The sequence below is a fragment of the Arachis ipaensis genome, chromosome B06 (assembly GCF_000816755.2).
Source record: "Arachis ipaensis cultivar K30076 chromosome B06, Araip1.1, whole genome shotgun sequence".
In the NCBI taxonomy this organism is placed as follows: Eukaryota; Viridiplantae; Streptophyta; class Magnoliopsida; order Fabales; family Fabaceae; genus Arachis; species Arachis ipaensis.
In genome coordinates this window covers 14,306,931-14,317,120 of record NC_029790.2, presented here as the reverse complement: position 1 = coordinate 14,317,120, position 10,190 = coordinate 14,306,931, and positions in this window count along the sequence as shown.

Genomic DNA, 10,190 nt, shown 5'->3' with positions numbered 1-10,190 from the left:
TTCTAATTTCTAATGTTGCTATTCATTAAGGAAGTATTATATTAAACAAGTTAAAAAAAAAAGTTAGTATACACTAAAATTAGCCACTAGAATAAAATATATATTAAAATAAAAATATTGAAAGGTTAGTACAATTTATTATTTTTTATTCTTAGTTAGTCAATAATGTTTAAAAGTAGAAATAAGTATTATTTTGGTCCCTAATGTTTAAGATCAGAATTGAAACTATCCTCAAAGTAATTTTTTATTTAGAATCATCCTTACCGTTTTATTTCATATTAAAATCGTCCTTTTTAATAAAATTTTTAATTTTATTACTAAATTACTCCTGTCCTAATAAAAAATTATAAAAAAAAGAAAGAACGAGAAAGACTTAAAGGGAATGGGGGAAAGGGAATTACATTTATAGGGGAGGGGTGTCAGGGAAGAAGGGAAATGAGGACCTTGAAGGGGAGAATGGGGAGACTGGGAGGGGGAAAGGGAGAAAGGGAAGGGGGAAGCGGGGGAGAGGGACGGCGCCGGTGAAGCTTGGAGCTGTCGTCGCCGTCGCGAACTAGGAAGAGAGCTTCTGCTTCTGCACCGTTACTTCTCACCGCCGCGTTCTCGCTGCTGCTTTTCGCCGCTGCACCTCCCTGCTTCTGCTTCTTGTTTCGCCCTCTGTTTCTGCTTCGTCTTCTGCTTCTTGCTTTCTGCTTCTGCTTCTGTTTCTTCTGGGTCTGCTTCTACTTTTACTTCTAATCTGATTTTGATTTGTCATTTTCTGATTTTATTGTTGTTGTGTGTTGATTTGGTTGTTGAATTTGATGTTGTTGTTTCTGGATTTGAATAATGTTTTAGTTGTTGGTGTTGTTGAATCTGATTATTAGCATTTGTTGAATATGGATTTGAATCACGGATTTGTTCATCATAATCCCTAATTCCCTAATTTTTATTGTTCGTTTTGTTCTTGTTCTTATTTATGGATTTCTGGATTGCTGTTGCTTTTTTTGTTTTTGGATTTCTTGTTTCTCCCTAATTTTTGTTCTTGTTCTTGTATTTGATTTCTTGGTAATTAAATTTATAATTTTTTTATTTTTTGTAATTGAAGATGAATTTGGGTATTTTTAATTTTTGTAATTAGATTTTGTTAACTGTATTTAAAAATTTGAAATTTTGAGTTTTGTTAATGAAAAAAGAATTTGTTTTTCTGGAGGAAGAAAAAGAACAAGAGAATTTGTTCTCCTGAAAGAAGAACGGCCCAAATATAAAATGTGTATTACAAAATTAAATTAATCAATATTAGATCAAAAATAACTTTGTAATTAATCATATTAATAATGTTTAGTCATCACAAATATTAATTTAGAGTTTTCCAAACTCATCAATCTCCCCCTTGATGACAAACATTATTAAAATTGAAATGGAAAGAAATTTAAAGATTGAGTAAAGAATACTCCCTTTGATTTTGAATTTCTCCCCCTTTCAAAATGTCACATGGCTCCCCCTTAATATATGCTCTTTTACCAAGGGAAGCATAAACCTGTAACATTTAAATCAAGCTTCAAGTAACAATGTTATTTAGCAAATTTTATAATGCTAAATTGCTTGATTTATGAGCAGTTTTAATTGATAATCAAAACTCATTTGATATCATAAACTGATTTACTGCTCAAACTTTTCAAAAAAAATATCAAATATTTTTCAAACATTTCCTGCACAGATATCAGAGCAAAACAAAATGATGGAAAAATGTTTGAAGCACTCATGATCAAAACAGGGCAGTTTTAGTACTTTCCAAAGTTTTAAAGGAACTGCCAAAATAAGTTTCCAAAGCTAACAGGTTTATCAATAATGAACCAAACAGCAAGGTATCAAAATAAGTCAAACATTATAATCCAAATACCAAAAGAGTATCATGATAAACCAATGCAGCAGCAACTAAAGAGAATGCAACATCAATATGCATTCTTTGAACAAGGGTGATCATGAATTTTCAATTTTGAAAATTTCATCCCCTGTTCCCCTGTTTTTCCAGAACAGCCCCTGTTTCATTTCAATTTCAATTTTGGAACCTAAATTTCCTCCCCCTTTTGTCATCATGGGGGCACCGCAAAATAAATGAGAACAACATACAAAAGGTAAAATATTTATTTTCCAAAACACAATGGTCCAGTCAGCACACATGCATTTGAGCACATGACAATCAAAGCTTAACTCGAAATTAATCCACTAACACAGAGTATTCAAAACAGAGCCAGATCAGAACAAGGCAAAACAGGGCAACACATTATACAAAGCAAAACAAGTTAATGAAACATAACAGTTTCAAATCAGCCCTCTTTCTCTTCTCCCCCTTTTGTCATCAAGGAGGAACCCTGCAAAGCAATGCAATCCATAATAATTCAAGCATAAAACAAAACAGCATCGAGTTAAGTTTGGTACAGCCATCCAAGACACATGAAACTAGTTCCCCTGAGTCAAATACACATAGAGCAAAATAACAGAGCATTCAGCAGCAGCAACAGGTAACCAAAACTCAACATGTTCAAAAATATTTCCTGCCAAACAATTCAATCAAGCAAAAATATCCAGCAACATAAAGTTCAGCCAACATATCAGATCAAATAAAATTGGCAGGCAATAAGCATCAGAAAATTCAGAGTATCATTAGATCAGTCACTCTCTTTTTCTACTATCCTCCCCTATTAAGATATGATGTGATAAGACCACAGAAAGATTTTGATTTTCAGAAAAAATGATGAACTAACAAAACGGTCAGAGTGGGGTCAAAGAGATTCAGTGGGACCCATAGGAATTAAATTCTGCGTTGCCTCCCCCTTGACCAGAGCTCCTCCTTTATGCCATTAATTGTTTCTCGTCCAAACCTACGAGCAAAAACTAAACAGAGTCACATATTCACATATTTTCAATAAAACTCAAATCAAACATTCCCAAACTTTTTCTCAGAGTACAGAATCTGTCTTCACATAGAGGTTTTGTAAAAATATCAGCAATTTGGTCCTCAGATTTCACAAATTGAATATCAATAGTACCCTTTTGCACATGTTCCCTAATGAAATGATATTTTATCTCAATGTGCTTGGTTCTTGAGTGCAGAACAGGATTTTTTGAAATGTTTATGGCACTCATATTGTCACAAAATAAGGGAATACTATTGATTTTTAATTTGTAATCTTCCAATTGTGTTTTTAACCAAATTAATTGTGAGCAACAAGCAGATGCGGAAACATATTCAGCTTCAGCTGTTGATAGAGCAACAGTGGCTTGTTTCTTGCTTGACCACATATTGAGTGAGCTTCCAAGGAAGCAACACATGCCGGATGTGCTTCTTCTATCCACTCTATCTCCCGCATAATCTGCATCACAAAACCCTACTGCAGAAAATTCATCAGATTTAGGATACCATAAGCCATAATTGCAAGTTCCTTTAATGTATCTAATGATGCGCTTAACAGCCGTAAGATGGGATTCTTTTGGATGAGATTGAAACCTTGAACATACACCCACACTTTGGACTATATCCGGTCTAGAGGAGGTAAGGTACATAAGTGAACCTATCATTCCTCTATACCTTGTTTCATCCACATCTTGGCCATCATCATCCTTTTCAAGTTTAGTATTGGGATGCATTGGAGTGCCCATTGATTTGGAGTTTTCTAGGCCAAACTTTTTAATAAGTTCTTTTGCATATTTTCCTTGGTGGATAAAAGTGCCACTAGGAGTTTGTTTAATTTGGAGGCCAAGAAAGAAAGTAAGCTCTCCCATTAAACTCATTTCAAACTCACTAGTCATGAGTTTTCCAAACTCTTCACACAAGGAAATGTTGGCCGAACCAAATACAATGTCATCAACATAAACTTGAACAAGAAGTATGTCATCATTAGATGTTTTAATGAATAAAGTAGTGTCGGTGGTACCCCTTTGAAATTGATTTTCCAACAAAAAAGCACTAAGCCTTTCATACCAAGCTCTTGGAGCTTGTCTAAGACCATAAAGAGCCTTAGTTAATTTGAAAACATGATTTGGAAACTCTTTATGTTCAAAGCCGGGGGGTTGAGCCACATACACTTCTCTATCAATAAATCCATTAAGGAATGCACACTTAACATCCATTTGAAACATTTTAAAACCTTTATGAGCGGCATAGGCAAGAAGCAATCGAATTGCTTCCATTCTAGCTACCGGAGCAAAAGACTCATCAAAATCTATACCCTCTTCTTGATCGTAACCTTGGGCCACTAATCTAGCCTTGTTACGAACAACTTGTCCATCCTCACCAAGTTTATTTTTAAATACCCACTTAGTACCGGTAACTTTCTTACCATCCGGATGAGGTACTAGTGTCCAAACCTTATTCTTGTCAAATTGTGCAAGCTCCTCTTGCATTGCTTTAACCCATGATGGGTCTTCAAGAGCTTGTTTGACATTGTTGGGCTCTATTTGTGACAAGAGAGCAAGATTGCTAGGTTCGGATTGCCTTTTGGTGGAGGATCTTGTTGTTATTCCTTGAGAGGGATCGCCAATTATGAAATCATGAGGATAACCCCTCATGGATTTCCACTCTCTAGGTCTTCGGACAGGGGTAGAGCTTTGTTGAGTTTCTGGTGGTTTTTCTGTTTCAGTTGCTCGTGCCTGCTCAGGAGACAAAATGGGAGTTTCTCCTTCAATCTGACGAGCCAAAACTGGACTGGCAGATTCTTCATTTTGAACAGATTTGGGATTTTCTTTGCTTGTTCCTGCTCCTTCTTCATCTGAATCATTATCTATCACAGTACTGGGAATTAAGTTAGAATCACAAAAAGTAACATGTATGGATTCCTCTATTGTCCTATGTTCCTTGAGATAAATTCTATATGCCTTGCTTGTGGTAGAATATCCAACAAACATTCCTTCATATGATTTTGGATCAAACTTGCCAAGATTTTCTTTATTATTCAACACAAAACATTTGCATCCAAAAACATGAAAATACTTAAGATTTGGAGAGGTTCCTTTCCATAGCTCATAAGGGGTTTTCTTTAACCCTTTTCTAATGATTGTTCTATTCAAAATATAGCATGCTGTGTTCACAGCTTCTGCCCACAAGAATTTAGGAACCTCATTCTCACATAGCATAGCCCTAGTCATTTCTTGAAGGCTTCTATTCCTTCTTTCAACTACCCCATTTTGTTGGGGAGTTCTAGGACATGAAAAGTTATGAGAAATTCCTAAATCATCACAAAATTTTTCAAAATCTTGATTTTCAAATTCCTTTCCATGATCACTTCTTAAGTGGGCAATTTTTAAATCCTTTTCATTTTGAATTTTCTTGCAAAGAGTTGAAAAGGCATGAAAGGCATCATTCTTATGAGCAAGGAAAAGTACCCAACCAAATCTAGAGTAATCATCTACCACTACAAGGCCATAGTGTTTACCTCCTAAACTTTGTGTTCTAGTAGGACCAAAAAGATCAATATGTAACATTTCCAATGGCCTTTTGGTTGAGATTCCATCTTTTGATTTAAAAGAGGATTTTACTTGCTTGCCCAATTGACATGCATCACAAGTAAGATCCTTATCAAACTTGATGTTTGGAATTCCTCTCACCAAATTCCTTTTAACTAGCTTAGAAATTTGGTACATGCTAGCATGTCCCAACTTCCTATGCCAAAGCCATTTTTCAGATTCAAAAGAGGTAAAACATGTTACATTTTGTTCTTTTAAGTCCTCAAGAGTTAATCCATACACATTGTTGCATCTTTTGGCTTCAAGAAGAACATTCCCAGTTTTCTCACACACAACTATACAAACAGATTTCTTAAAAATAACTTCAAAACCCAAATCACAAAGTTGACTAACACTAAGTAAGTTATGTTTTAATCCATGTACAAGGAGAACATTATTTATACAAGTTGAGAAATTTTTACCCACTTTCCCAACAGCCACGATTTTTCCTTTAGCGTCATCACCGAAAGTGACAAGCCCTCCATCATATTCATCAAGCTTTATGAAGAAGGTTGTCTTTCCGGTCATATGCCTAGAGCATCCGCTGTCCATATACCACATGTTTTCCTCTCTTTTGGATGCTAGGCACACCTACAAAACAAGCTCAAGTAACCTTAGGTATCCAAATCTTTTTGGATCCTTTTACGTTAAACCATCTTCTATGTCCTAAGCCATTGTAATCAAAAACAATTTTATAAACTTTGTCACCAACCATTCTTTCACCGAAAAAGCATTGAATGGGAAAGTGTCCATTTCTATTGCATAGCCTACAAAATCTTGGAGTTGCTTTTTTGTCAAAGTAGGTGGGGTTTTGAAATCTTGTATCACTAGATGATGAAGCAATATTTTCAAAATTTGATTTTTCAGATTTAACAAACCCCAAACCAGCTTTGTCATAGAGAGGTTTTTGACTAGCCAAAATTTGATTAAGATTTTCAGAACTTTGTGTAAACTTGGCTAAGTCTTCCTCAAGTCTTTTAACCTCTTTAAGCAACTCTTCATTTTGCTTAAAACAGTCCACATATTCAAGAACACAATGGTTACTTTCACAGCTCCTAACTTGGGCTCTTAACTGCTTATTTTCTTCAACAAGATCACAAGCAGTTTCGGCCTCTCTCACTTTTTCTTTTAGAAAACTGTTTTCGGCCTTAAGAATGGTATTTTGCTGTTCAAGTTCTTGATTTTCCAGCAGAAAACATCTTATTTTTTCAGAAAGGTGGTCTATCATAAGATGAAGATCTTCAGTGTTAGGGTTATGAAAGACTACCTGCTCTACGTGGTTTGCCATGAGACATGTTTCTGATTTGGACTCTGTTTCTTCATCATCATCAGAGTCGTTCTCCAAGTCTTCCCAAGTGGCCATTAGTCCTTTCTTCTTTCCTCTTTTCGGCTTTTCCTCCTTCTTCATTTTGGGACAATCAGATTTGAAGTGTCCTCTTTCCTTGCAATTGTAGCAAGTTACCTTGCTAAAGTCTTTCTTCGCTTTCCTTGAGCTGCCGCCTTTGCCTTTGAGCTTAGCCATTTTCCTGAATTTTTTAGCAAACAACACAAACTCATTTTCAGAGGAATTATCACTGGATTCATCATCCAGAGGGTTAGTCACAGAAGAAAAGGCAATTCCTTTCTTTTTTGTATCTTTTTTCAAATAAGAATTTTCAAAGGCAAGAAGATTTCCTCTCAAATCATCAAGTGTCATGGAGTCTAAACTACTACTTTCAGAAATAATCAATGCTTTTGTTTCCCACTCTTTTGTGAGACATCTCAACACTCTTCTCACTAGCACAGATTCTGAATGTGTGATTCCAAGAGCATCTAAGCCAACAATGATAGAGTTGAACCGTTCAAACAGTTCATCAATGGACTCTCCTTCCTTCATTGCAAACATTTCGTACTCTCTGTTCAACATATCTGCTCGAGTCTTCTTGACAATGGTGGTTCCTTCATGGGTGATTTGCAATTTGTCCCAGATTTCCTTTGCCGTTGTGCATCTTGATACCCGTCGGTACTCCTCGAAGCTTATAGCACAGTTGAGCAGATTTATTGCCTTGGCATTTAACTCCACCTTCTTCCTATCTTCCTCGGTCCATCTTGCTTCTGGTTTGAGAGAAACAACTCCTTCTGCACTTGTGGTAGTTGGAAATTGAGGCCCTTCAAGGATAATCTTCCAAAGTCTGTAATCCACTGCTTGTACGAATATTTTCATCCTCTCCTTCCAATAGGTATAGTTTTTCCCATTGAAGAGAGGGGGTCTGTTGCTTGATTGACCTTCAGATAGATTATAGGACACCACATTTGCGCCACTGTTTTCTCCCATGAGGATCTTTACTCCAAGCTGCAAAGCTTGATCTCTTTGAGACCAAGCTCTGATACCAATTGATGGTTTCAGTGGCTAAGAGAAGGGGGGGTTGAATCTTAGCCCCTTTTTTGCTTGCTAACACTTGCTGGATTCAGAGGAGACTTTTCTGTTTTTAGCTCGTCCCTAGCCACGAGACATTTTCATTTTGTCTCGTCACTTGGCACGAGACATTTTTGTTTTTGCTCCTGTGCAGTAGAAAACAGAAATGGAGTAGGAGAGGAAGAAAATTACACCAAGATATATCCTGGTTCGTGGGCTTCTTATCACAATTGCTAGCCCATTTAATAAAACACTTGTTTCAGCCACCATCCTCATAATAATTTTAACATCAAGGCTGAATATTGATTTTATTGGGCTTGGGATCTCTTCTTGCCCAAATAGCCCAAATATAAAATGTGTATTACAAAATTAAATTAATCAATATTAGATCAAAAATAACTTTGTAATTAATCATATTAATAATGTTTAGTCATCACAAATATTAATTTAGAGTTTTCCAAACTCATCAAAGAAGAACAAGAAGAAAGAAATGGTGGAAAAATGAATATTTTTGTCATTTAAAAAAAATTATTTAACAGGACGATTTTAAAATCAAATACAACATTAAGGAAGATTCTAAATAAAAAATTACATAAGGGACGGTTTTGATTCTGACCCTAAACATTAGGGACCAAAATAATACTTATCTCTTTAAGAGTGTAGGATTGTTAGATTAAAGGAATTGGGTTGATAGCCAAAAGTGTTGGCAAAAAATAATGAATTCTACTAGTTCTTGAGCTTTTCACTGTTAAAATATAAAATACATATTAAAAATAAATTAAATTACATGTATATCATATGTAAATATACGATTATGATACATGTACACCAAAATCAGCCACCAAAATCAGCTACCAGTATAAAATACATGTTGGAATATATATATTGAAAATAAATTAAATCACACATGTATTTTATACATAAATACATTGATGACTAATTTTGGTGTACTAAATAGCATTTTTGATAAATATATGGTGACTAACCAACTTGGGTTGGTCTAGTAATTAGATCACTAGTCTGCTTAAGCAAGTCTCGCCTTGTGCATGCAGTAATTCATTAGCCAACGACAAATGCTTAAATAAAGTTCAGATTTGTGACTGATTAATTCTTGACCTGTCGAGCCGAAAAATTCTGTAAGCAACCAAAAAAAATATAATATTTTTGTATGCACATAATATTTAACAAAAACTATAAATTATATAAAGGGCAAATGACATATATAAAATAATTAGATAAGAAATTTACGTAAATACAATATTCTAAAACACATTACATTTGGATCCTAACTCTATTCTATATAAACTGTTATAGGCTACCGTAGTTTCTGAATTTATACGTAAACCGCGATAATGAGCAGCCAAAAAAACTCATAAACTGTTGTTGCCAATCGCAGATTAGGAGCAACAAAGGGTGGCCATAAACCGTTTTACACTATCACGGTTTACGAAAAAAGATGTACATGAAACCGCTATTGAATCATAGATATTGTAAGAGAGATAATGTTGATTGAGATTGTAGATGAATCTGGAGGAATGATCACTATAGAGGAGTTCTCAGATGAAGACAGATTAGTAAGGGATCTTTTGAAATTTTGAGGGTGTACTATCATATTTAAGAAGCTCGAGCTAAAATTCTACGTTCAGAAAGAGGTAGCCAAAGTCTTAAAGAATCATTCAAAAGCCTGAAGAAAACTTGAAGCTGTCAATTTTCTGCTCATAAGATTAGCAAAAGCCCATAAAAATACCTGGTGTTTTGGGAATCCAACTAATTCAATAGAAAATTTTGCCATGGTAAATCAATGTTCGTTGAAGCAGTGGTGGAAATATTCATCTTCAATCCTATACTCAAAGGTTATAAATAATACATCTTAAAAGGTTTACATTGAAAAAAAAATTCTAGAAAATGAAGTATCTCACCTCTATGAGCTCCTTAAAATAAAAAAGAGAGAGCAAGAATCGGGTAAGAAAAATTTTGGGTACCTTCATTTCTGGCCTTCGAAAAACAAAGATGAAAAAAATAACAATGAATAATTCTGCTTTTCTTAAAATTATACCCTCTTTCTGCAAAAAAAAAAATGTGTATCCGAAATAAAATAATCACACAAGTAGGCAAAGAAAATAAAATTTCTTGGAGGAGTATGTATAGTATTAAATAAAAGGGGAATTATGACAACTAAAAAGAGGTGTAACAACAAAAATAAAAAAATAGCAAAAAAATACTTTGTCAAAGTCTTACATCTTTCACAAAAATAGCTGAGAAAAGCTGCAAAATATCATCAAACGATATGATAAAAAAAAAATCTCATTAT